The sequence below is a fragment of the Mustela putorius genome, unplaced genomic scaffold, assembly GCF_011764305.1.
Source record: "Mustela putorius furo isolate JIRA1106 unplaced genomic scaffold, ASM1176430v1.1 tig00000129_pilon_pilon_pilon, whole genome shotgun sequence".
Lineage (NCBI taxonomy): Eukaryota > Metazoa > Chordata > Mammalia > Carnivora > Mustelidae > Mustela > Mustela putorius.
Window position 1 is genome coordinate 18,011,090 of NW_025421290.1, and position 24,887 is coordinate 18,035,976.

Sequence of the window (24,887 nt, forward strand, 5' to 3'; positions counted from 1 at the left end):
TCCAGAGCTGTCTCCTAAATCCTTTAGCTGTGAAGGGAGCTGAAGGAACACAGAACCAGCCTTCCTGCCCCTTCTGTCCTCTGGAACAGCGATTAAAGCCCGAGGTCTTTGACAATACCAGTTTTAGCACGAGGTTTGACTATAGCCTGGACTCCCTCTGGCTGCCTCCGACTCAGGTGAAGGTGTCAGGGGTGGGTAGCTCCGGTGAGGCAGAGTTAGCTGGCAAATGCCTGGCACAGGCGGGAAGAGAAACACCCTTGAAGTCTTCTCTTGTGAGACAAATGGAGTCCCACCCCTACACACCGATGCTGTGCCCTCCCGCCTGGCCTCACTTCCTTATTTCTTCACCATGGTGCAGGCAACACTGAACAGGGCATGTGAAGACACCGTCCCTGTCTGGGAGACTCAGAATCTGTCACCGTCACGCTGGGGTGAGGAGGAAATTGCAGTGTTGAGGTGTCTTGCTTCTTCCTCACTGAGAGAGAAACCTAGCTGTTGACAACCCCCCAACCAATGAACCAAAGGGTGCCGGGAGGCTACTGGGCAGCAGGCTGTGTGTGTGTGGCAGTAGGGTCATTAGCTAGCCCAGGCACAGAAAGCGAGGTGACAAAGGACGGAGGCTGAGGAGCAAGGCTGAACAGAAGGAGGCTTGAAGGTCGGAGAGGTGAGGCCAGAGTGTGGGGATTCCCCAGGTACCAGGGTGCCAGAAGGGTAGGACCTGGGGGAGGAGGAGGGGAGGCAGAGGAGAGGAAACTGGAAGGAGGCATCTGAAGAGAGGGATCTGTGTCCTGAGAGGCAAAAACACCAAAATACCTTTAAGAGAATAGCAAACATTCCAGAGAACCAAGAGGTCTAGGATGGTGAATACCCAGACTTGTGAATACCCCTGGGGAGCTGAGGTTTGCACGAAGGGTCCACTGGAGGGTGGGGAAGCTGCAGAGATAGCTGCTGGTCTGGATTTATCCATATAAAGCAATTTATAGAGGGGCGCCTGGGTGGCTCAGTGGGTTAAGCCTCTGCCTTCGGCTCAGGTCATGAACCCAGGGTCCTGGGATGGAGCCCCACAGCAGGCTCTCTGCTCAGCGGGGAGCCTGCTTCCTCCTCTCTCTCTGCCTGCCTCTTTGCCTACTTGTGATCTCTCTCTCTCTCTCTGAAATAAATAAATAAAATATTTTTTTAAATAAAGCAATTTGTAGAGAAGGCAGAATGGAAGAAGGGGAGGAAGCAGAGGTAGATACTGTTTAAAAGTTCGGTTAAAAAAAAAAGTTTAGTACAAAAGGCTACACAGTAAGTGGTTCCATTTATACAACTTTCTGGAAAAGGTAAAATTATAAAACAGAAAACGTATCTGTGGTTGCCAGAGGCTAAGAGTGGGAGGACCTGATTGTGCAAAGGACTACAAGAGACTTTTTGGGGTGATGGAACTATTCTGGATGTTACCTGAGGTGATGATTATACAACTGTATACATGTGTCAAAACTCACCGAATGGCTACTTTAAAAGGATGATTTTCACTGTATATAAATTATGACTCATAAACCTGACTTAAAAATAAATTGGGGAGGTGTCAAAATTACATACTTCAGAAAAAGAGAAATTTAGCCTCTTTATTTTTTAGAAATGATATAAACTTCTTCACAAATTCTTCTTTCCATTAACATTATGTGGGAGAATTTAAACTTGCCAACTAAAAAAAAACTAGCCTCTTCTGCTTTTTTTTTTTTTTTAAAGAGATTTTATTTATTTACTTACTTGAGAGAGAGGGAGAGAGCAGGCAAGGAGAAGGGAGAGAGAGAATATCAAGCCAACTGTGTCTGGAGCCCAATGTGGGACTTGATCCCACAACCCTGATATCATGATCTGAGCCAAAATCAAGACTCACATCCTCAACTGACTGAGCCACCCAGGCACCCCAGCCTCTCTAACTCTTCTAACTACTTTAATAAAACTTTAAAATCATTTTATTTTTTTTTAAAGATTTTATTTATTTATTTGACAGGCAGAGATTCCAAGCAGGCAGAGAGGCAGGCAGAGAGAGAGAGAGGAGGAAGCATGCTCCCCACTGAGCAGAGAGCCCGACTCGGGACTCGATCCCAGGACCCTGGGATCATGACCTGAGCCGAAGGCAGAGGCTTTAACCCACTGAGCCACCCAGGTGCCCCTAAAATCATTTTATTAAAGTAGCTCAGCTCAGGGCGCCTGGGTGGCTTAGTGGGTTAAGCCTCTGCCTTTGGCTCAGGTTATGGTCTCAGGGTTTTGGGATTGAGCCCCACATCAGGCTCTCTGCTCAACAGGGAGCCTGTTTCCCCTCTCTCTGCCTGCCTCTCTGCCTACTTGTGATCTCTCTCTCTCTCAAATAAATAAATAAAATCTTTTCAAAAAATAAAGTAATTCAGCTCCTTTTGCATACATATGCAGTCCAATCTGTCTGCATTATTACCTGCTGTCTAGGTGTGCCCCTCCTGCCCCTTCCCCTACGCCCCTCCCCTGTGGATGGGTCTGGAGCAATGGCAGAGGGAAGTCTGGATGCTGGACCTGGTGCTGTCGTCTGGTTCTCATTGGCCTCTGTGGGGCTGTCCTTCACCCGCCTTGTCTGCTGGTGTCTGTGGTGAGGCCCTGACTGGTGGGGCCCGATGGTTCTCTTGGTTCACTGGTCCTGTCTCAACTCTGCTGGTTCTGTCCATACAAACCTACACCTGTTCCATGTCTCTGCATGTTTTCCATTTCCCAAGGCAGGTCCATGGGCTCTCAACTCTCCACACCATTCTCTATTCCCTAGCAGCTCTAGAAACTTCTGGGTTTCTCCTGGGCCACCCTCAAGCCAAGGGGAATTAGGATGGGGCAGGGTAGGGGAAGATACCTAAAGACTCTCCCAGACTAAACATGCCATGCAGTTGTCTCTACTTTGCTGCAGCCATCTCTAGTAGACATAGGGACCCATGGCAAGGGTGACCGCCTTAGGACTCCATTCAAGGAGCAGGGCACAAGTTGTTTTTGTTTCTAGCATGCTCTCAACCCTGGGGAGGTTTTTCTACTCTACACTGCCATCAAAGTTTAACATGAGTGGGAGAGCATGAACTTCTGGTCTCCTCATCCCCTTCCTCTCTCCCTCCAAATGCCAAAACAGTTTGTACTTCTTCCTGATGTTTTTCAGAGACTTTTTCTTCATCATATCTCCATCATATCCAAGCACAGGATTTTTCTCCTTCCCTACAACATTAGGCCCCGTGGTGCAGTGAGAGAATATAGCTCAATGATAATGAAAAAACCTTGGGAAGTATTGAGAAACAGTATCTCCATTGCTGTAGGATCTTAGGAATGAGGCAGCTGTTTCCAAGGGAGTGTTTTTGCTGGCATGTTAAGGAACTGTCTTTGAAATGATGCAGGTTTTCTATAAGTAGAGGAATTCTCATTCCCGTCAGCTATATAGCACGTTCTGCACTACTTTCTTCACACCCTGTGTATTACTATATATTCCTTTTCTTAACCTGGAACAAGCCTTGTCTGTGTGTCCTCTCCCATCCCCACTGCTACTACCTTAGTTCATGTCCTAATATTTCTCACCTGAATTGTTGAAACGGTTTTTTGATGGATCTTTCTATCCTCCTAGACATGTTACCTGCTTTCTTCTACCCATCCTTGCCCCTGATCTTTCCAAAGACATATTTTGGTCTTTCCAAACACATATCAGACTGTGTTCTTCCTCCACTTAAGAGCCTTCAGTGGGGTCCCCATGCCTCTATGATGGGCAGAAGCCCATCACTCAAGATTCATCTCCTTTTCTTGTGAACAAAATCTCTACTCCACCCATATCAAACCAGTGCAGTGCAGTGGACTGGCTGTGCTGTGCTGGTGCCCACCTCTGTGTCTCTGCACCTCCTGCTCCCTCTGGTAGGAATATGCCTCCTCACCTTCTTACCATGCAGCACTCAGCTCAAAGAGTTCCTTTCCTCACATCTTTACTTATCCCTCCAAGCGAGACTCTATGGTTTGGGTCATTGTGCTACCAACTTGCCTCTGTTAGGACACTCACCACAAAGAACTGTGTTGGAGTGCTGGGCTGTGAGCTCTTTGGGGCCAATGATGGGCTATTGTAATCTCCGTTTCCCCAGCCTGTAGCACATTGCCTGGTCCAAGCCCATGGAATGAATGAATAAACAATGAGCATCAACCACACAGTGGGAAGAGACTTTGAAGGTCACTGGGTTCAGTGTTTGCATTTTCTAGATAAGTCTCAGAGAAGTCAAATCACTGGGTTGACTTTACACAGGTAATTATTACATAACTTAGTCTGGGGCACATGGCTGGCTCAGTTGGAAGAGTGTGCCAATTTTTATCTCAGGGTTGTGAGTTTGAACCCCATGTTGGGTGTTGAGATTACTTAAAAATAAGATTTCTTTTTTAAAGTTTGCTTATTTTTCTTAGTAATCTCTATGCCCAATGTGGGGTTTGGACTCATGACCCCAAGATCAAAAGTCACATGCTTCTCCAACTGAGCCAGACAGGTGCCCCCAAAATGGAAGCTTAAACACACACACACACACCCCTAAACCTGGTCCTTTGACTCCAATATAAAGCTCTTTCAACTCTCTACAGGGCCTCTAGACACAGGAGAGGGGGGTGGTAGAGATAAGACTGTGGGCAGGGGTCAGTGAGAAGACACCAGGGCCAAAATAACTCAGAGCCTGGTGTAACCTATTCTCAAGCAGGAAAATGGGTCAACTCCCCCAAGGGGTTTTGTAAAACCCTCTTACCTGTGCAGCTGGAGTGATGTACACAGTGTCAGCAGGAGCAGCTGGCATCTGACGTTACAATAACAATGTTGTGAGAGGAACTTAAATAAAGCCTTGCTTGTTCACTGCTGATTTGTTTGAGGCCCAGCCGTGTATCTTGGCTGATGATATTACCATCATCACAGGGATGTTATTGCTTCATTTCCTTAAAAACAAAATTTGTATTTTATGATTTTAAAAAAGCAGTCATAGGGGCACCTGGGTGGCTCTGTTCATGAAGCGTCTGCCTTTGGCTCAGGTCACGATCTCGGGGTCCTGGGATTGAGCCTCATATCAGGCTCCCTGCTCAGCGGGGAATCTGCTTCTTCTCTTCCCTCTGTGCTCTCCCTCTTTCTCAAGCAAATAAATAAAATCTTTTTTTAAAAAATATATAAATAAAATTATATATATATATATATATATATATATATATATATATATATATATATATATATATATATATAGCAGCCATACATCCTAAGCCCTCACCTTGTTTATTCCTGGAGATTCACTGTGGGATGATAGAAAGAACTCTGGGGACCCAGGCTGAATTTAGAGTCTGTGGCTTATTTACATAGGGCAAGTCACTTAACTGCTCTTCACCTTAGCTTTTATATTTATAAAAATAGAGGCCATGCTAGTGTTCCCTGCGGTTGTCATGGGGTTGAGAAGAAGGCACTAGGGAAGGGACCAGCAGGGTGAGGAAAGCCTGGCCCTGGAGCCAGATGGTCCGCGTTTGAATTTGGATACACACCTTTCAAGGGCTGTGAGCTCAGACACGTTCCTCGTCCTCTCTGCGGCTCAGCTTCCTCTCTTCTGTACTTAGTATCCATGTGGCACTGGGATGGAGCCCAGTTGGTGAAAATGCCAAGCCAGGTGCCAGGCACATGATATGGTGATAGTTCCTTTCTTCTCCCCTCCTGGAGGGAGCTATGTGTGCATCCATCTGACGAATGCTCAGGGTCCTGGCCTGTGCCCCTCAGCCCACCTGTGTCTGCTTGTGGTAAATCTGGAGAAACCCAGCCTTCTCTGTGGAGCCAATGACATACAAGCTTTTTTGGCTGGTCCCTGAAGTCGCCACAGGCTGGCCCACCCTGACCCTGCGGGTGGAGCTTGCTCTCTCCCCACCTTCTGGTTTGCATATCAGGGATGACAAATGCGAACCCAGTCCAGGGCTGGTGCCTGCCCCCAGATCTAGAACCCTGTGGCCTCCCATCTGGCTTGACTCAGGGTGTTTTGTTTAGTTCTGTGGCCTGGGCCGGGGCTCCTGAAACCTCCCTGAGGCTTGCTTGGACCTGTTGTTTCTTGGGCTTATTAGTCTCAGCTCACTTGCTTGCCTCTCAACTCTGCATTCCAGCCCCATTCGCCTCCTCCATTTGGACACACCCCAGCCTCTGAGAGGGAAGGCCAGCCCCAGCCCCCTGCTGCAGCCCTGGGGCTGGTGGAGGGAGAGGTGGGGGGCAGGCAGGGGCCAGACCTGAACTGGGAAGAGGAGCAGCCTGAATTCAGCTGCCCACGAGAAGTTGAAAACAAAGACAGTCCAGGTCTGCAGGTCTGGCTTCTGTGTCTCTTGGAAGCTCCTTTACCTCATGGCAGTTCCGGGCCCAGGATTCCAGAAACAGAAGAGACTTTAAAGCTTCTTGAGGCCTGCTCTTGCCTCATTGGAAGCAAAAGGCCATGTTATGGCATCCCAGACAGGAGGTCTTCTGGGCCCTGCGTGAATGTGCTCCGTACTAGAGCTTTCTACTACTCCACCCTGTCTGTGCCATGGCCGAGCCCCTCCACCAGCTGGAGATGGGGCTTTGGGGACTTTGACCCAGCGCTCCCTAGTCCCTTTCCCATGTGCTGGTCGGTTTGAGCGATTATCATATCATACACCCTTTATCCCCCCCCCCCGCCCTCAACTTCCCCAGGCTGAACACCCTCACAGTTCCTCATATAACACGATTTCCAGACCCTTCCCCATTCTGCCCATGATCACTGGGCTTCTTTCATGTCCACAGAAAATCAGATGTAACAATAACAACAAAGCCAGCAAATATTTAGGGACCTCTTGTGTGGTGGGCATCTCAGCAGGTGCGGGGGTGGGGGGCAGGGAAGCACACAGGTATCACCTCTAGTCTCTGACCTCACGGAGCTGACCACAGAGGTGAGAGGGAGATAGCTTACCCTCACATTTGCAGGCCAGTGGGGGCCACCTGCCATATACCTAATAGTAAAAGTTTAACAGTCCTGTGATTGAGCCCCACATCGGGCTCCCTGCTCCATAGGGAGGGAGCCTGCTTTTCCCTTTCCCCTCTGCCTGCCGTTCCCCCTGCTTGTGCATTCTCTCGATCTGTGTCGGATTAAAAAAAATGATTACAGTGAAGGTTGTACACATCTGTGAATATACTAAAAACCACTGAATTCTAGAATTGAAGTGAATTCTACTAAAATTCACTTCAAACGGGTGAACTGTATAGTATGTGAATTACATCTCCATAAAGCTGTTTAAAATTTTAAAAGATTAAGAGTTAAGGAATTATATTCTACTTTCCTATCATGAAAGTATTCCTTCACATAATAACCTGGAAAGCCAGGTTGGAAGTGAAGAGTTCTCAGAGTCCTTGGAATTCTGCATGAGAATACAGCAGCACAGGGAGAGCTGGTCTGGTCCTCTGCACGGTCCCCTCCACCTCCCCATGCCCAGCTCCTGCACCTTGAGAGCTTCAAGATGCCAGTGGATTCTTAAGTTCTTGAGTTCTAGCTCCATCCACAGCACCCCTCCTTGGTCACCCTTATGAGTAGGGGTGTGCCCATTGGCAATAGGGTCTGGTCTTGGGGAGTCACACCCAAGGAAGACATCAATTATCACAGACCCAAGTGGGCCAGTGACTTTTGACCAGGGAATTCCAGAGTGCGGTACACAGCAGTGCTCTACGAGAGAACATTCTATGTATTGGAAATGCTCCATATCTGTGTTGTCCTGTATCATAGTCATTATCCTCAGGTGGCAATTGAGCCCTTGAAATGTGGCTAGTGCACCTGAGGAATGGAATTTTTAAGTAGAAATTTTTAGTTAAGTAACACTTAAATCTTAATTTCTCATGTAGCTGCTGGCTACCATATTAGGTAGCATGGGTCTGGAATGCGGTGGGGTGGGGTGGCTCTGAATGAATTCGTCCTGTCCCCTGTCGACTGGGTTAACTTTGTCTCATGGGTGGGGGTGGGCGCCTGGAGAAGGATCAGAGCTGAGTTCCCAGGGCTCAGGAAGATATGGGAGATGGAAATGAGATTTGTTCTTGAAAGCAAACTGCCATATGAGGCTGCATATTCGTGGCCAGTGGAGCTTTCTGGATCTCAGAGGAGAGGGAGGCAGATGGCTGTGAGCTGGGGGAGGGTAGGTGACTTGAGGGCACCCCCAGACAAGTCCTCCTGAGATCTTTGCAGGGACCTGTTTCACATAAGAAGCCTGCTTTGGTAGTTCAGGCCTGCTAGTACTGTGGGTCTTGGCAGAGAGAGAAGGCTCTGTTATTTTTTCTGCTGAGGCCATGTGAACGGGGCAGGCCGTGTGCATAGTTTCCATGGCATAATCTGACTATAAAGCCCTGTGTGTCTGTGGGGGAGGGATGAGGAGAGGCCCTCAGCCCAGCCTCAGTCAGGACCGGGCATGGGCCCAGGAGGCACATTCTCTCCTGATTCCTGCAGGGTCCTGAGCCGTGATGCAAGGAGGGCCGGGCCTGGCTGGCCTGAGCCCTTGGACGCTCATTTGGTTGCTGACTGGAGTGAGGGTGTTGGCTCTTTCCGACGCCTGGATGGGAGGTAGAGGAAAGATAATCTCCCAAGAACTGGGCCGGGTGGAGGCTGGGGCAGAACACAGGCTGTGGATTCACTGGGAGGCAAAGCCAAGGCAGGGGAGGAGAGCCTCCTTGTCTGCACTTGGCTACCAGATCCCACCTGCAAAACAGAACCTCTCCGCAGGCTGGCTGCGGCCCAGCCCCAAACAGGGTGATTTGCTTTGAGTGATTCTAGGCAGGTTCCTTGAGCACCTTTCCCTGCTGGGCCCCTCGAGAGCCCACCCTGTTCGCTGCAGAAACCTGGGGCTTCTCAGACAGAAGTCAGGGGTACAGAGCACGGCCTAGCAACATTTATTAAGCAACTGTCATGTACCAGGCTTTGCGTTAAGCATTTTGCCTTTCTGATTTCACTTGGAACAATATAGATTAATAGTCATTGTGATAGCTATAATTCTTGAGTGCCTACCAAGGTAACAGACATCCATTTGTTTGATCCTCACAACCCCCCTGTCAACAGGGTGAGAGAAACTGTGGCCTCATCTGTCATTTTGTTTTGCCCTATGTCACTTAGCCAGGAAATGTGCCAGTTGGGATTTGAACCCAGATGCTCTGACCTCACACTCCCTGCTCTCAACCATCAATTTTCCCAACAGAGATTCTGAATGTAGGTTTTGTGAGGCTCCAACCTGGGACCTTCAAAATGGTCCCTCAGCTCTGAATGATCCAGATTGTCCCCAGGTTCCCTCTTCTGGTCTCTACCCTGGCCCCTTGGGGTCTCGAGGGCACCCTGTGCTGGGAGAGTGGCTGTCCCTCTGCCTGCTCTGGGTTTGTTGTGACGTTCAGGATGGCAGCCCCAGGCCGCGGAGGTTGCCTGAGACAAGCCTGCCTTTCTGAGGGGCGCAGCTCAGGCTGGGGCGCCCGCACACAATGCCCTCTGTCTCCACTGGGGCAGAAAGGCTCATTATTGCGGTCGGGTGACTCGGGCTCTGGAAGGGGGGGTGGTGATGTCTGTGGTCTGCACATCCCCCACCCCATACCTCCCTACTCCAGTGGGTTGGCCAGAGGCTGGGGCAGGGGCTCAGGGGAGGGGCCCTTCCTCTTGAGGCTCCTGCCTTGCCTCCCTGTCAGACTTGGCCCCTCAGGCTCCAGCCCCTCTGGGAGGCCCTTCCCTGAACCCACAGCTCACACTTCCAAGCCTTTGAGCGCTCAAATTTAGCTTATTCTGGAATGCACACGGCACTGTGCCTGGTACAGCCGGCTCTCCGCAAATGTGACCTTCTGTTCTGTTCAGGAGGTAATTTTGTCATCAGGAACTTTGACAGAGGGGCCTCTGCGTGGCTCAGTGGGTTAAAGCCACTGCCTTCAGCTCAGGTCATAATCCCAGGGTCCTGGGATCCAGCCCCCACATCGGGTCTCTGCTCAGTGGGGAGCCAGCTTATCCCTCTCTCTCTGCCTGCCTCTCTGCCTACTTGTGATCTCTGTCTGTTAAATAAATAAATTAAATTAAAAAAAAAAAAAGGAATTTTGACAGAGACCCTGAAAACCAAGTGTGTTCCTCAGAGCAGTAGAAGCCCTCCCCTGGCACCCAGATTCTTATGGCAACTCCGGGTGGGCCGTGCCCTTTCCAGTCCCACGTTAAAAGTCAGAAATGAAGGCTCAGAGGACTGGAGTGTCTTCACCAAAGCGGCAAAATGAGTAAATGGCACAGCGGGGAGTCAGACTCCGTGCTGACTGAGCTTAGGTACACGTGTTTGGCCATGGTAGGATTGTGCCAGTCCTAGCTTCCCTGGGCTGCCTTAACAAAGTACCCAAAACTGGGTGGCCTAGAACAACAGACATGTATTGTGTCACGGTTCTGGAGGCTAGAAGTCTGAGATCAAGATGTTGATAGGGCTGTTTCCTTTTGAGGGCTGGGAAGGAGAATCTGTTCCGTGCCTCTTGCCTAGTTTCTGGTAGTTTGCTGGCAATCTTTCGTGCTCCTTGGCCTGTAGGCGGATGGTCCCGTGTCTGCCAGACCCTCACGTGGTGTCCTCACTGAGTGCCTGTCTGCCTCTGTATCCCAGTCTCCCCTGATTGTCAGCATGTCGGTTGTGCTGGATTTGAGCCTGTCCTCCTGACCTCGTTTTAATTTGATCATCTGCAAAGACCTTATTTCCAAATAAAGTCCCATTCACCGGTACTGGGGGTTAGGATTTCAACGTCTTTTGGGGAATCATAATTCAACCCATAGCAGTGCCCTTCCCCCACTCAGTTCCCTGGTGACCCAGGCTTTTTTAAAGAGAATTAAAAGGAGGTGATATTTCCTTCAGCCCCAAGGACAAGAAGATCTCTTGTCAGGACCCCCTTTGGCTTGCTCACACAGTGTACACAATGCACACAGTGGCAGCAATGGTCAGGACAGAGTGGACAGGCTGAGTGGCCACATTCACATCTGGACCCAGAGGCGTTGGTGGCCCATGTGGCCCAGGCGAGGCATGGAGGATGCCAGGTGCTCTGGTGAGACAGAGAGGCAACGGCTGGCAGAGCAGACACTCTGCCCTCTGAGCCTAGGAGTTTGCACACAGCCACACCAAGACTGTTCTCAAAATAGCCCCCTTTCCCCTCCAATCCTTCTACCCTTCCCAGAGCCGCTCCCTTCCCCTCCCGGCACTGGGCCTCAGGCCCTCCGGGCAGTCTGATTAGGGTGGAGGTAGGGGGCCAGTCTGTCTCTGCAGCTCTAGCTTTGGGCGCAGAGTGAGTTTATGGGGCATGGAGGGCAGAGGGAGGCAACCTGCCAGCCCCAATGTGGACCCTTCTGTCCGGCCCACTTACTGCCTTCCCTTACTGGGTCTCACCCTGTTTGGTGGGGCCAGGGAAAAGGAATGTTGGGCTAGGGATGTTGCTTCCTGGGTCCCTGGCTTGAGGGATGCCGTGGCAGTCTTTCAGCCCCAACGCGTGGAGAGGCCCTTGTAGCCCCCAGCTGGCTGCCATGGGGCCCTCTCTCCCAGGCTCTCCCCACATCTCCATCCGTGTCCAGCCCATGGCCCCCTGCCTCTTCCCACTCCCCACATAGGCGCCCATTCAACTTTATGTCGTCTCAGCTTCCTGCCCACCTCAGTGACTGGTTTCCCCTGGGTCAGGGCTCCACGGGCTTCAGTACAATCACTCATACACATGTTCATAGCCCCACACTTTACAAGTCACACACTCATACACTCACATGGTTTGCATGCTCACACATGTGCACACCTTCACACATGCTCACACACACACACACACACACCCATAATACTGTTACACACATGCTCATACACGTTCACACACACACACACACACAGCCTCACACAGGCTCCTAGAACCTCCCTGCTTAGGACTCTGCCATGGTTAAGGAGGACCTTCCTTGCGCTGGCTCCTTAGGGGTCTTATAAATGGGCCCCCTGGGGTAAAGCACCCACTGCTAGGAGAATGAGAACAGACAGGAAGTGTTGGGCCCTGAGATGGAGGCACAGGAGACCAACCAGAAGCCTGCCTGACTTTCCGGTTAAACCCCAGCTCCAGTGTTGTATGTCCGCGGGAACTGAGGTACTTGCTTTATTTCTCCAATTCTCAATTTTCTTATTTGGAAAATAGAGATTATGCTATGCATTTCACAGAGTTGTGCTAAAACTAGAAAATGCGTTTGAAAGATACAGCCTGGCATACAAGAGGCATTTGTTATTATTTATTGAAAATTTTTAATTGTATTTACATTTAAATGATTTAAAATTCAAAAGGCAGAAAAGGGTATACAGTGATGTTTCCCTTCTACACTGTCCCCAAGCCACCTGGCCTCCTTTCCCCCAACAAGTGTTATAAAATTCTTATGTTTCATTCCGGAAAGATTTTAATATCATGAGTAACTATATATGCATATATTACTATTCTTCCTTTTTTCCATGAATGCTATGTACTGTACATACTGTTCTGTGCCTTGGTGTTCTTACTCAGCAGTGTATCTTGGAGGGGCACTTGGGTGGCTCAGTCATTTGACTGACTCTTGATTTCACCTCAGGTCATGATCTCAGGGTTGTAGGATCAACCCTCACATCTGGCTCTGTGCTCTGCAGTGAGTCTGCTTGGATAGTCTCTCCCTCTGTCCCTTCCCCCACTCACCCATTCACTTTCTCTCTCAAATAAATAAATAAATTGAGAAACAAAAACAAAAACAAAAATCACCCAATCTATCCTGGAAAATGTTTCATGTCAGTACTAAAGGGTTTCCTCCCCATTTTACGGCTGCACTGAATTCTACCATAAGGAGGTACCATCATTTATTTAACCACTTCTCAATGGATGAGACATTCAGGCGGTTTCCAGTCATGCTATTTCAAAGCTGTAGTGAAAAATCTTGTATAGATGTCATTTCCCACAGGTCTGAGGCTACCCATTAATACTGTAAATATTAGACATCAAAAAGCCGCTTTTCTAGGCCATCGGTCACTCTTCCTCTTACATAGGCAGCCTCAGGCTGCAAGAAGTCTGAGCCCTACAGGCAAGCCCTAGAACAACCCAGAAGGCCCTCGCTTTGGTGATAGAGACAATCCTCCTTTCCATTTCCAGCCTTTCTGCTGGACTCAGTTCACAGGTAGTGAGCTAACACGGCCTGGAGGCCGAATGACAGTGAAGGGTGACAGTGAAGGAGCAGTTCTGAGAAGGGCATTTGCAACCCAAAGAGCCTAGCGCTCCTGCATTTGCCTGTGGCTTCAGCATCAGCTCCTGCCTACTGGACACACACTGCCTCCCGGGCACTGTGCTGGGGACTAGGGGTGCAGACAAGGCAGGCAGGCCCTGCCTACAGGGAGCCTGCCTGTATGGTGGAGATAGATACAAAGCAAATAATTCACACACTAGCTGTGACTGTAAAACAGGGAGTGGAAAGAGTATTCCTCTTTTAGGCCAACCCCAGAATTCTGAGAGAGGCAGGGGCACCCTTTGACTTCTTTCCAGAAGCCCCTTCAGCTTTTCTCTGGAACCATCCCAGCGCCTCTGCCTTCTGTGCTGGTTATCTTTCTATCTGTCCCCCCTTTCTCTCCCTGGCTTTGGGCAGGTGGAGTTCTGTGGGCTGGCTTGGGAGGTGCCTCAGGCTTCTCCCCTGCTGACATCGGCCTCCCGGGCTTGAGAAAGTAGCTTGGGTCACTGGTGAGAGTGGGGACTATAAAGTGGGGAGAGCTCAGCTGTCACCCACTCGGGTTTTCAGGGAGGGAGTACTCAGCCGTGGCAGCTGCCTGGGGCTGTCCTTATCGGGGCCAAAGCAGGCTCGCCCTTCCTGACACACAGGAAAGTGGCTATCTGATAAACTAGATCACACCGAGGTGTCAGCCACTTAACTTGGTAGCCCTCCCAGAAATATTTGCATAGTAGATGACACCACCGTGAGGACTTCGCTTCTCACAAAGGAGGGAATTGCTAATGACACAGGCGAGGCGGGCGGGCTGGAGGGAAGGTTTTATTTGGGTGGATCACAGGGCACCTTCCCATACTGGCAGCCATTTACTTCTTCTCGGATGGTAAACTCCATAATCTCTGCCCTGATTTCATTGTTGTTTTAACTGGGAGGAATCTGTCAAAAGGAAACATTTGCTTAAGTGTGGGAATCCTGCATATTCTGAGCCCTTGGCTGGAGTGGTCCCATGTAGTAGGAAGTGTAGCCTTGGCACATGGAGAGAACCACACCCACAAAGTCACAATTCTGTGAGCACTATAGGTTATGGTTAGCTTCTAGTATCAATCTACAGTGAGAAGGAAAGATGGAATTAGAGGCCATCAACCATAACAGTGTAAATGGAGAAATACAGCTGGCAGAATTCAGGGGCAGAAGGGGACATCTCTGTGGGAAGATAGGTAAGGAGCTCATTTAGCTGACCAAGGGGAGTGTTGAACACAGACCCAATAAGAAACCAGGCGAGGGGCGCCTGGGTGGCTCCGTGGTTAAGTCTCTGCCTTCAGCTCAGGTCATGATCTCAGGGTCCTGGGATTGAGCCCCACATCGGGCTCTCTGCTCAGCGGGGAGCCTGCTTCCTCCTCTCTCTCTCTCTCTGCCTGCCTCTCTGAAACCAGGCAAGCTGTAAGCGCATTGCTTACAGTTACGAAGATAACCAAACAGAGGAACTGACAGCTGTCTGTAATAACTAAACCCGGGAGTATTGGGGAAGAAGGTGAGGGTTGGGCTAGGAGCTAAGTCCTCCCATTTCTCAGTCTGGAGTCACCACTGAAGTTGACAGAGAAAAGTTTTGCAGCAAACTATGTAGTGTTAGGTTGATGACCATCTAGAAGCAGAAAAGTCTAAAACTGGCTATCTCTGGAAGGGGAAGAGAGCGGGGGTGGGGGAACCCAGAGTGGGGCAAGGATCTGGTTTTTTTCTCTATAATCCCTATTAGGTCACATTTCATTTATGGTCAGGACTTACTTTCACAAAACTTACAAGAAAAACCTCAATTTTCTGTGTTTTCCCTAATGGGCATGTAGGACAATATAGGATAAGACAATACATAAAAACCTTTATTTATTAATTATTTCAAAATTTTTAATTGTGTGAAAAACACATGACCAGAATGTACCATCTTAACCACTGTTTCGTGTTCACCATATTCCCATTGTTGTGCAGCAAATCTCTAGAACTTTTTCATCTTATAGAACTAACACTATCCATCGAACAACAACTCCTCATTTTTCCGCTGCACAGTCCCTGGCAACCACCATGCTACTTTCTGTTTCTGTGAGTTTACTACTTTAGATACCTTATATAAGTGGAATCATGCAAATTTGTCTCATTTTACTTAGCATAATGTCCTTAAGTTTCATCCATGTTGTAGCGTGTAACATGATTTCCTTCTTCTTCTTCTTCTTTTTTTTTACTGTTGAATAATATTCCATTGTATATATAGACCACTTTTTCTTCATCCATTTTTCTAAGGATGAACATTTGAGTTACTTCCACTGCTTGGGTATTGCAAATAATATTGCAATGAACATGCACGTGAGCTTAATTTATTTTTTAAAAAGGACACCTCAAATAGATAGTCAGAGAAGACCCCGAATTTATTTAAGTCTCTCCTGGGCCAGAGCAAGCCAAGTTATGGAATAGCATGGAAAGTGCACAGAAAGGAACCAGCTTGGCGGAAGCCTGGCACACAGTCTGCCCTGCCGACCCCCCTGCTCTGCCTGGGCTCTTACAGCCCTGCTGAATCTACCCAGGGCCAGGCCTGACTTCTGGTAGCTCTGCGCAGCTGCAGTGGGAGTTCAATGGGAAGACAGTCTCCACATGACTGACCGGCTGCCTTTCCCACAAGCTCACTTTTGTCTTTTGGTCTTGGGCCCGTGGCGTGGTGCTCATTTGCAGGGCTGGTTTAGGTCTCTCCTGGGTTGATCAGGACTCCTTCACCTAGTAGTCCCTGATGGTCCTGATAGCGCAGATCTCGTTCTAGGCTGGAGGCTGTGGGTGGGGCCGTGTCACACTGCTGGCTGGCTTGGACGGTTTCCCACTGTGCTAGGTGACAGATTGTTCTTGGACAGGAAATTATTTAAGTTCAGCTTTTCCTCTGATGATCTGGGAGGCACTCAGTCAACAATGTGGAACTGAGATCCCTTAGAGATCTGCCCATTTATGGGGTCCTTAGGCATAGCATGAGATACTTTCCATAGTGAGGGAAGAGTATCGGGATACAGGGTCTCCCATATCAATGGTGGGAGGGTGTTCCCTTTGGGGCTATGGCAAGGTGTGGAAGTTATTTCCTTCCTCACCGGACTGTGGGTTTGGAGCCACCTGGTAGCCTCAGATGACCTTTTGTGAGGTTCTTTTCGGAGGCAGTGGCTCTCAGAGGGAGGGGGTGGGGGACAGTTGCCAGAGTTCAGGCAACCGATGTCTGTGTCTAGGAAGGAGGTTGACACCAGGGGTCTTCTTCATTTCCCAGTTCTGCACCATCTGCCTTGCCTGACGTAGATGGTTGACTGGGATGTTCCATTCCAACTTATCCTGCCTTTTTCCCTTCCAAGCCCTGGAGGTACATGGAGGAAGGATGTTCTCTAAGACTTAGTATCGAATACATAACCACTAGCCACATGTGGCCTTTGAAATTTAAATTCATTTCAATTAAATAAAAGAAAAAATCCAGTCTCTTGGTTGTGCTAGCCACATGTACATGCTCAGCAGCCGGCTGTGGCTCCTGTGGAGGACACTGCAGTTATAGAGCATTTGCATCCACATAGAAAGGTCTTTCCGCCAGCATGGCCCTAAGCCTCCACTCTGTTTTTCCCTCTGTGATTCTGCTCTGGAGGGTTGCATAGCTGCTGCTCCCTTGCCCTGGGGCCCCCCCAGCGTGCTGCCTACTGAGAACTCAAGAGCAGGCGATGAGCAGGGTGGAAATGCCTTCAGTGTCTGCTCAGTATTGAGTCTGGTCTGAAATCTTGCTCTTCCTGAGTAGGACACCTACTGGGTCCTTGCTCTTCCTAGTATGACCTCTACTGCCCTGAAAAACACTACCCAAGCCCTTTAAGTGAGTTCTGGCCTGCAGTGAGGATTCCATTCTGCTCACCACCTGATCCATTTCAGGACTTTTCCACAGTGTAAGGGTTTACCAGCCTAACCCAGTCTTTGGAGCTAGGTCCCACCCCTAAGATACCTACAGCCCTTTGGATGTTTATCCAGTTACTAACCCTGCCCCAGTGTCTTGTGATGGGTAGCTGTTAACCATTTGTTAACCTTTGGGTAGATGTTAACCATTCTTAGCAATTAACCATTTGTTTCCCTACAGAAAGAGCCTGGCTATTAGGGATGGGAAGAACTGGGGACATGTGTCTATCTGGGAGTCCGTAACAGGGAATGGGGTCTTCCAGAATAATGCAACACAGCCTTGCCTGCTTCCCCAGGCCAGCCCTATATTGTCCTTTTAGTTTTTGGGTCTACCCCACAGCATAGGTATCCCTCCACATGACAGCCAACTTTGGGACTCTGTAAGTGAAACTCTTCTACCTCCTTCATCAGGGATGCTGACTGGGGACTATGAAGAGGGAGTAGTTGGTGTTGATAAGTTCAGAGAATATGAATCTCAGGTGACTGGCAGCCATTTTCTCTGCCTCCCTGTGAGAGCCAGCCTATAAAGTGATTCTGAGTACAGTAGAACAAGGGAGAGAAAACAGAGCCCTGAGATAGTATTAGATCACTTAGAGGCAGCTATGCCTTAGTACTCTAGTTAACTAATGTGCCTCCATACCTAGATTTTCCAGTTCTAAGAGACAAAGCTCTTTCTGCTTAAGTTAGTTTTATGTTGAGTTACTGTCACTTGCAACTCAAATAAGTGTAACTCATACAGAGTCATTAGGTCTGAATGTTTGGAAGGAGAAGCCCCTGCTTGATGATAAAGTTCAAGTCTTTGCCAAGACACCTGGGAAGAATGACTAGCCTGGAATACCAGTGAACCAGAGAAAACTCACATGTATACCAGCGCCACACACAGACCAACCTTGACCAGAGGTTTGCCTTCCCAGCACTGTCTTTTGTCCCTCATATTTCCTCTCCTCTTCAGCTCCCCCAAATCCACTCTTTCTCTCAAGACTCTGGTCAGAGGCCACCTCCTCCAAGAAGTCTTTCCTGACTACTCAGGCCTCTAGACTACAGTAAGCTCTCTGCCCTCTGGCTTTTAGTACCAATTAGAATTATCCAAAAGTTGCTAACTGTCTTGTACCATGCCTGCTTTCATTGTCTATAATGGCACTTTAAAGATTTTACTGTTACATGTTTAGAGTTTGTCACCCTTTCCCACCTGGCTGAGGTCAGAGATGGGGTCTGATGCTTTCATGTCCTTGACAAGAGCCAGCATAATGGCTGACACATAACAGAACTGCGATGAATGTTGGTGGATGAGAAACTTGTGGAAACAAGTTTGAGAGCTGCAGGAGTCGGGTCTGTGTGCAGCTCTCCTCAGTGGGAAACAGGCACTCCACTTAAATGCCCAGGAGGAGGAGGGGTGGGGGGTTACATCCCCCAGTAAGTTCTGTAGTCTACCAAAAAATTATTTTCCACCTCAGAGAGTGAGGATGGGGGAAGAGGAGGAGCCTGGGAAGGAAATGGAGAGGAGGTAAGAATGTAGATCTTTGTTTGATGGCCGAACATCAGGGAAGGGTCCCTAGGTCACATGGGCTGGTGGAGACTAGTCTGGGCCTCAGACTTCTCTCAACTGGAAGCACCTTTAGAACTGGCTCATGGGCCCCCTGGGAGAGACTAGTGTCCTCACTCCACTGCATCGTCTCATTCCGGATCCATATTAACGCAGCCAGAGATTACATTTTCCACCTGACTAGGGTCTGAAAGGTATTTGGCTATTTCCCAAGCATCCTATCCCAACAGCTGAGGCCCAGGGTTTGCCAGTATTAAAGCCATTATAATCATCTGAAGGAGGCTCCCCCACGCCCAGGGAGGGCAACCCACTTTACTCAGCCGTCCCATTCAGATGCTAGTCTCTTCTGGAAACACTCTCATAGACACACCCAGAAATAACATTTAACCAGATGTCTGGGCATCATATGATCCAGTCAAGTTGACATAGAACATTAACTAGCACAAACCCTAACATCTACTAAGCACTTACTATATCCCAGGCATGTGCTAAACACTTTCCTGATATTATTTCATTCTCAGAGAGAGCAATGTATGAAAACTACATAAGGAAACAATACTTACCTCAGGTGACTTCTAGTCTCTAACAGCTGTAAGATTCTTTGACTTGACAGGGCATTAGTGAAACCAGGGTGTTGACATGGTGCTTGCGGGAATAACCCTTAGAGGCAGAAGTCCAAATAGCATTAGAAGCCACCTCTTTCTGCGGACGAGGATCTATGTGTTCCTTACAGATATTTTCTCATGAATTCCTGGAAAACATCCTGTGAGATAGGTATCACTACTCACCCAATTTTCAGATGAGGAAACTGAGGCCCTGTGAGGTTAATGGCTTGACTAAATATCGAGTGTGTAGGTCTATTGACTCTGAAGCTTGCGCTCTTAACCACCGTGCTTGCAGAGGGACTGCAAAGCCCTGCATGTCTGGTCTGGATACCTGGGAAGTTGCTCTGCCATGAGGCCAGGGGATAGAGGTGAGCTGGGGGGTTGGGGAGGGCAGAGGGAGTGTTGTCATAGGGACCCCAAGTTCCACATAAGGACAGGTAGCAGGCAGTGCAGCTGGGGTGGAGGCAGGTTCTAGAGACAGTTCTGCAGGAGTCTCTGAGCCCAGCAGGGACCTGACTCTGCACTCCCTTCAGCAGCTCTTGGTAAACTTTATCTCTGTTCCCCGTCTCTCCGGGGGCAAGCAGGACAGGATGTTCTCTGAGTTCCAGCAGCCCAGTGATTCCTAGGGAACAGGTGGCAGGGCCATGATTAGGGCTCCAGAGACTGTTTTTGCCAGGCAGATGTCCTGCCTTCCCTTTTATGGCTGGCTTGCTCGAGATGTCACAATTCCTTAGAGATTTTTGCATTTTTCCCCTTCTCATCCTCTTTATGACCCTGAACCACATTCTTCCTTCAACCCCCATCACTTGATTTACCAGCCCCTTGAACAAGTCTGGAACTCACTAGTAGGCTTTCCAGTCAGTCATGAGGCAATTTGCAGCAGTTTGGTTGGGCAGAACAGGAAGGGGACATTTCTTTTCTTGGGTTGAATTCTTTAAGTTGCTCCCATCTGCTGCAGTCTAGTGACTCCTTGGGAACTGGGTGGGGTATTTTGGTGGCAGGCTGCCAGTTAAGAGGATAAGTTCAGGCTGCAGAGGGGCCTGGGAAGATGTTCCGGCTCTACCATTAAGAGCTACGTTACCTGGGACATGTGATTGACCTCTCTGAGCCTTGATGTTCTCACCTGTAAAATGGGAGAGAACAATTACTTGCCTCCAAGGATTGTTGGGAGGATGGAATGAGGATACTCGTGGAACACTGAACACTGCTCCTGGCACAGAGCTAGCCCCATAATCTTCCTAGCAGGCTGAGGACAGCCACAGGCCTGAGATAAGGGCATTTGGATTATGGAGTCAAAGGTTGTGAAGTCAGACTTGTCTCCCTGATCAAGCTTGGAGGTAAAAAGATAAGAGAGCTTGTAGCTGAATGGTCAGTTTGGGATTCCTTAAGATGATGGAATCCAAGATTTTCAGGATTGGAAGAAACCCTGGCAATCCTGAGAAGAATGCAGTTCTGTAGCATTGGAGTGAAGAATGGACCCGGGTGACCTCCACAAAGCACTACCTGTGAAGGGAGGTGAGGTCTCCATGGGAGTGCCCGGCAGCCTAGAACAGGATAGGACTGCGTGGGCTCCATGAGCCTGCTCACTGCTTGGGTGGAGGAACAGTTATTCCTTCTACCCCTGGGTCAGTTCCTCATTTCTCCTGGAGGAGTTGCTGGTGACTTAGGAAAATAGATGGACTGGGTCCCAGTTGCCCCCATCTGGTTATTACCATGTTTCCTGTAGGGTCTGGCACAGAGATCAAAGAAAGGGTATTCCAGGTGGCTCAGATGGTTAAGCATCTGCCTTCCACTCAGGTCATGATCCCAGGGTCCTAGGATTGAGCCCCACATCTGGCTTCTTGCTCAGCGGGGAGCCTGCTTCTCCCTCTCCCTCTGCTGTTCTCTCGCTCACTCTCTCTAATAAATAAATAAATTCTTAAAAAAAAAATAGGACTCTTTTTCCCTTTCCCCTCCTTTTCCCCCAATATATAAATCTTTTTTTTTTTTTTTTAAGATTTTATTTATTTATCAGAGAGAGAGAGAGAGCGAGCACAGGCAGACAGAATGGCAGGCAGAGGCAGAGGGAGAAGCAGGCTCCCTGACGAGCAAGGAGCCCGATGTGGGACTCGATCCCAGGACGCTGGGATCATGACCTGAGCCGAAGGTAGCTGCTTAACCAACTGAGCCACCCAGGCGTCCCACCAATATATAAATATTTAAAAAATAAAATAGGAAGGAAGGAAGAAAAAGCAGGAAGTAAGGAAAGAAAGAAAAGAGAAAGAGTATGCCAATCTGGGCCCCACTGGTTTCTTGGAACAACAACTACTCTGTACTCTTTGAGCAGGATGCTCTGGGGAAGCCAGGGCTGAATCTACCTATTATAGGCCCCTGTCTAGGAGGAAAACATCAACAACCAAAATTATAGTCAGGAAGAACTGCCTCCATCTGCAAGTAACTGGGCAATTACCTCCTAATTAAGCTCTTATTAATTTGTTTTCTGAGTGTTACAGTCTAGTACTTGGGAGGTGCACCCCGCCCTACCTGTCACCAAGGTGTGGAAGGTTAAGCATTTCACATGAATCAAGGTAGAACCCTTTCATCTGATTAAATCTAAGAGCTTGATGTGTTCCAACATCGTGAGAGCCGTAGCCTTTCATCTTTGGAGCACTGGGTTTGCAGGGTTTCTGTTTTGAGTCCTAAGTTTCAGGGGACGAAGAGGAAGCATCAGGAGGGGAAAAGGCAAAAGGCAGAATTCAGACCACTGTTTTCCCAAGTGTGGTCTATGGGTCTCCCTTGCATCTGAATCATTTACTGTTAAAAAGCAGATTCCTGGGGTAGGCTTCAGCTGTGAGTCAGAAACCTCCTAGGTGCTTCTTATGAATACCCAGGTCTGAAAATCTCAGAAGTAGAAAGTCTTATGGGATATTAACAACATAGATAAAGAAGTACACGGACAACTCACAATACCATTTCAGCTAATAGTTCCTGAACTCTCCCCAGAAAATCTTTTGCTTTAGCAATAAGCTGGGGAAAGCTTGACTGTTCCACGTTTATACTTTATCTACGGGCAGCGTTGTAAATAGAAAAATGTCTGGCCCAAAGGCCAGAAGTCCAAGAAGGGACGGTCACTGTATTAACCAACCCCTAGACCATTAAAGGCTGATGTCTTAGTGCCTACTGTCTGGCCTCAGGTGTTGTAAATGCTGCCTTACAGCCCCTTTATCTGCTGATAGCGAAGGTGGATGTAAGTGGATCTCCAGAAATGGTTCACATGAGGCTCCCAGGTTCTTGAAAAACCACAAGCGATTGGCAAATGTTTCTGTTGCAGACACAAACTCAAACAGCTCATTTCCTTTAAGAGCTCCTCACAGCAGTGGCTGGGAGCCTGAAGGTATTAAGGAGTGGGGGGAAGTCTTCCTCTCCCTTCCCCCATACCTTCTTCCCCTTTCTTACTTCTTCTTCTTCTTCTTCTTTTTTTTTTTTTTTAAGATTTTATTTATTTATTTGCCAGAAAGAGATTGAGTGAGCAGGGGGAGAAGCAGGCTCCCCGCTGAGCAAGGAGCCAGATGCCCGACTCAATTCTAGGACCCAGAGATCAAGACCTGAGCTGAAGGCAGACGCTTAACCTACTTAGCCACCCAGGCGTCCCCCTTCTGATGTCAGATTTTTTTTTTTTTGACACTATGGAGTTTAGGCTGGGGGAAAGAAGCCATTGATAAAGAACTTCATGAAGGGGATTTCTATTTTCCCACCCTCCCAACTCCCAGGTTTTGACCTCTCAGAGCGCCTTACAGACCTTCCATTTCATTCATTTCAGGAAGCCTGGAACCACAAGGCTCCGAATCACAGTCTTGTAAAGCACGGTGTTAGGATGAACTTCAGTGCGTTCTGGGGGAATGCATAGCAGGGGCCTGCCCACCAAAGATTCTGACAGGATTCTGATAGATTCTGATAACAAGAGGTCTGGTCATTCTGGAACTTGTGGTAGTAGTTCACAATTTAAAAAAATGAGTTAACAGCTTTATTGAGATACACACAGTTCACCCACTTAAAATATACAATTCCATGTGTGTTGTTGTTGTTTTTTCCATTTTTGGGGGTATAATCACTATTTTGTTGTAGGGTTGCAGGGTCCTTGTCTCAGAGTCGGAGAATGACTCTCGAGGACACTTAAGGGTGAAATGAAGTGAAAGTTATGTTAAGTGAAGGTGAGAACAGGAAGGAAAGTAAAAAGCACTCAGGAGGAGCCCCTCCCGAGTGGATTGCCACTGAGGTTTTTTATGGTCGGTCTTTTATAGAAGACTGACCAGGGAACTGAAATCTTGACATCACCACTGATAGCACCATGATAACTTCTCCTTTGAATACCTCATCTCTGATGTTTAAGGCCAACGAGGTGGTCTGGTTCTATTGCCTTATCTCTGGTTCCCTTATACCTCAGCATTTCTGGGATTTTTGGTGCGCCTGATCACGTAGCCCCCTACCTATCTCTCCCCACCTGACCCTTCTGTCCCTTACTCTTTTTTAGCAGTCCATTGCCTTAACCACTCGGCCACTTCGTCTCCACCCTTACTCATTTCTAGTGTTTATAGCACTCCTAATAGAAACCCCATCTCCCCATCTCCTCCAACTTCCCACCACCCCAACCCCAGCTCTAAAGCAGGCACAAATGGACTTTGTCTGTATAGATTTGCATATTCTGGACTGTTCATATACATGGAATTATACAGATGTGGTCCTTTATGGCTGACTTCTTTCACTTAGCATAAAGACTTCAGAGTTCATCTATGGTGTAGCTTCAACCAGTACCTCATTCCTTTTATGACTGAATATTCCATTGTAGAAATATACATTTTGTTTATCCATTCATCATTAACTGGTGGACATTTGGGTTGTGCCTACTTTCTGGTTATTATGAATAATGATGCTGTGAACGAACACTCCTGTACAAGGTTTTGTGTGGACAGATGTTTTCAGTTCTCTTGGACACACGCACACACACACCTGGGAATGGAATTGCTGAGTCATATGTTCACTGGGTTTAATCTTTTATGTATGAGAGTTCTAATTCCTCCACAACCTCATTAACACTAATTATTACACGTTTTGATTTTAGCCATCCTAACAGTATAAATGAGATTTCATTAAAAAATATTTTTTTTTGAGGTGGGGAGGGGCAGAGGGAGAAAGAGAAGGAGAGAGAAAACCTTAAATAGGTTTAACGGACTGAGCCTCCCAGGCACCCTCATTTAAAAAAGTTTTTTTTTACTTTTTATTTTTTTTAAGTAGACTAGACTCCACACCCAACATGGGGCCTGAACTCATGACCCCACAGATCACGAGTCACATGCTCCACTGACTGAGCTAGGCAGGTGCCCCTCATTTTTTAATTTTCATTTCTATGGTGGCTAAGGTTGTTGAGCATCTTTTCATATACTTATTGGCCATCTGTATATCTTTGGATAAATGTCTGTTTAGATTTTTTGCTCAGTTTTAAATTGGGTTGCTTTTTTATTTGGGTTATTTGCTTGTAGGGATCCTTTACACATTCTAGATAAAATCTCTTATCAGATACATGATTTGCCACAATTTTCTCTCTCTCTCTCTCTTTTTTTTTTTTAC

At 48.1% G+C, this 24,887-nt stretch overlaps 1 protein-coding gene across 1 annotated transcript in view; it reads left to right on the forward strand.

Moving 5' to 3' along the window:
- The first annotated feature begins 640 nt into the window (after nt 1-640).
- PLEKHG3 (pleckstrin homology and RhoGEF domain containing G3) overlaps nt 641-24,887 on the forward strand; it is a 69,107-nt gene continuing 44,860 nt past the window's right edge. Inside the window, exon 1 of the mRNA XM_045070471.1 lies at nt 641-664. The gene's annotated coding sequence lies outside the window, so the exon portion shown is untranslated. The remainder of the gene's footprint in view (nt 665-24,887) is intronic.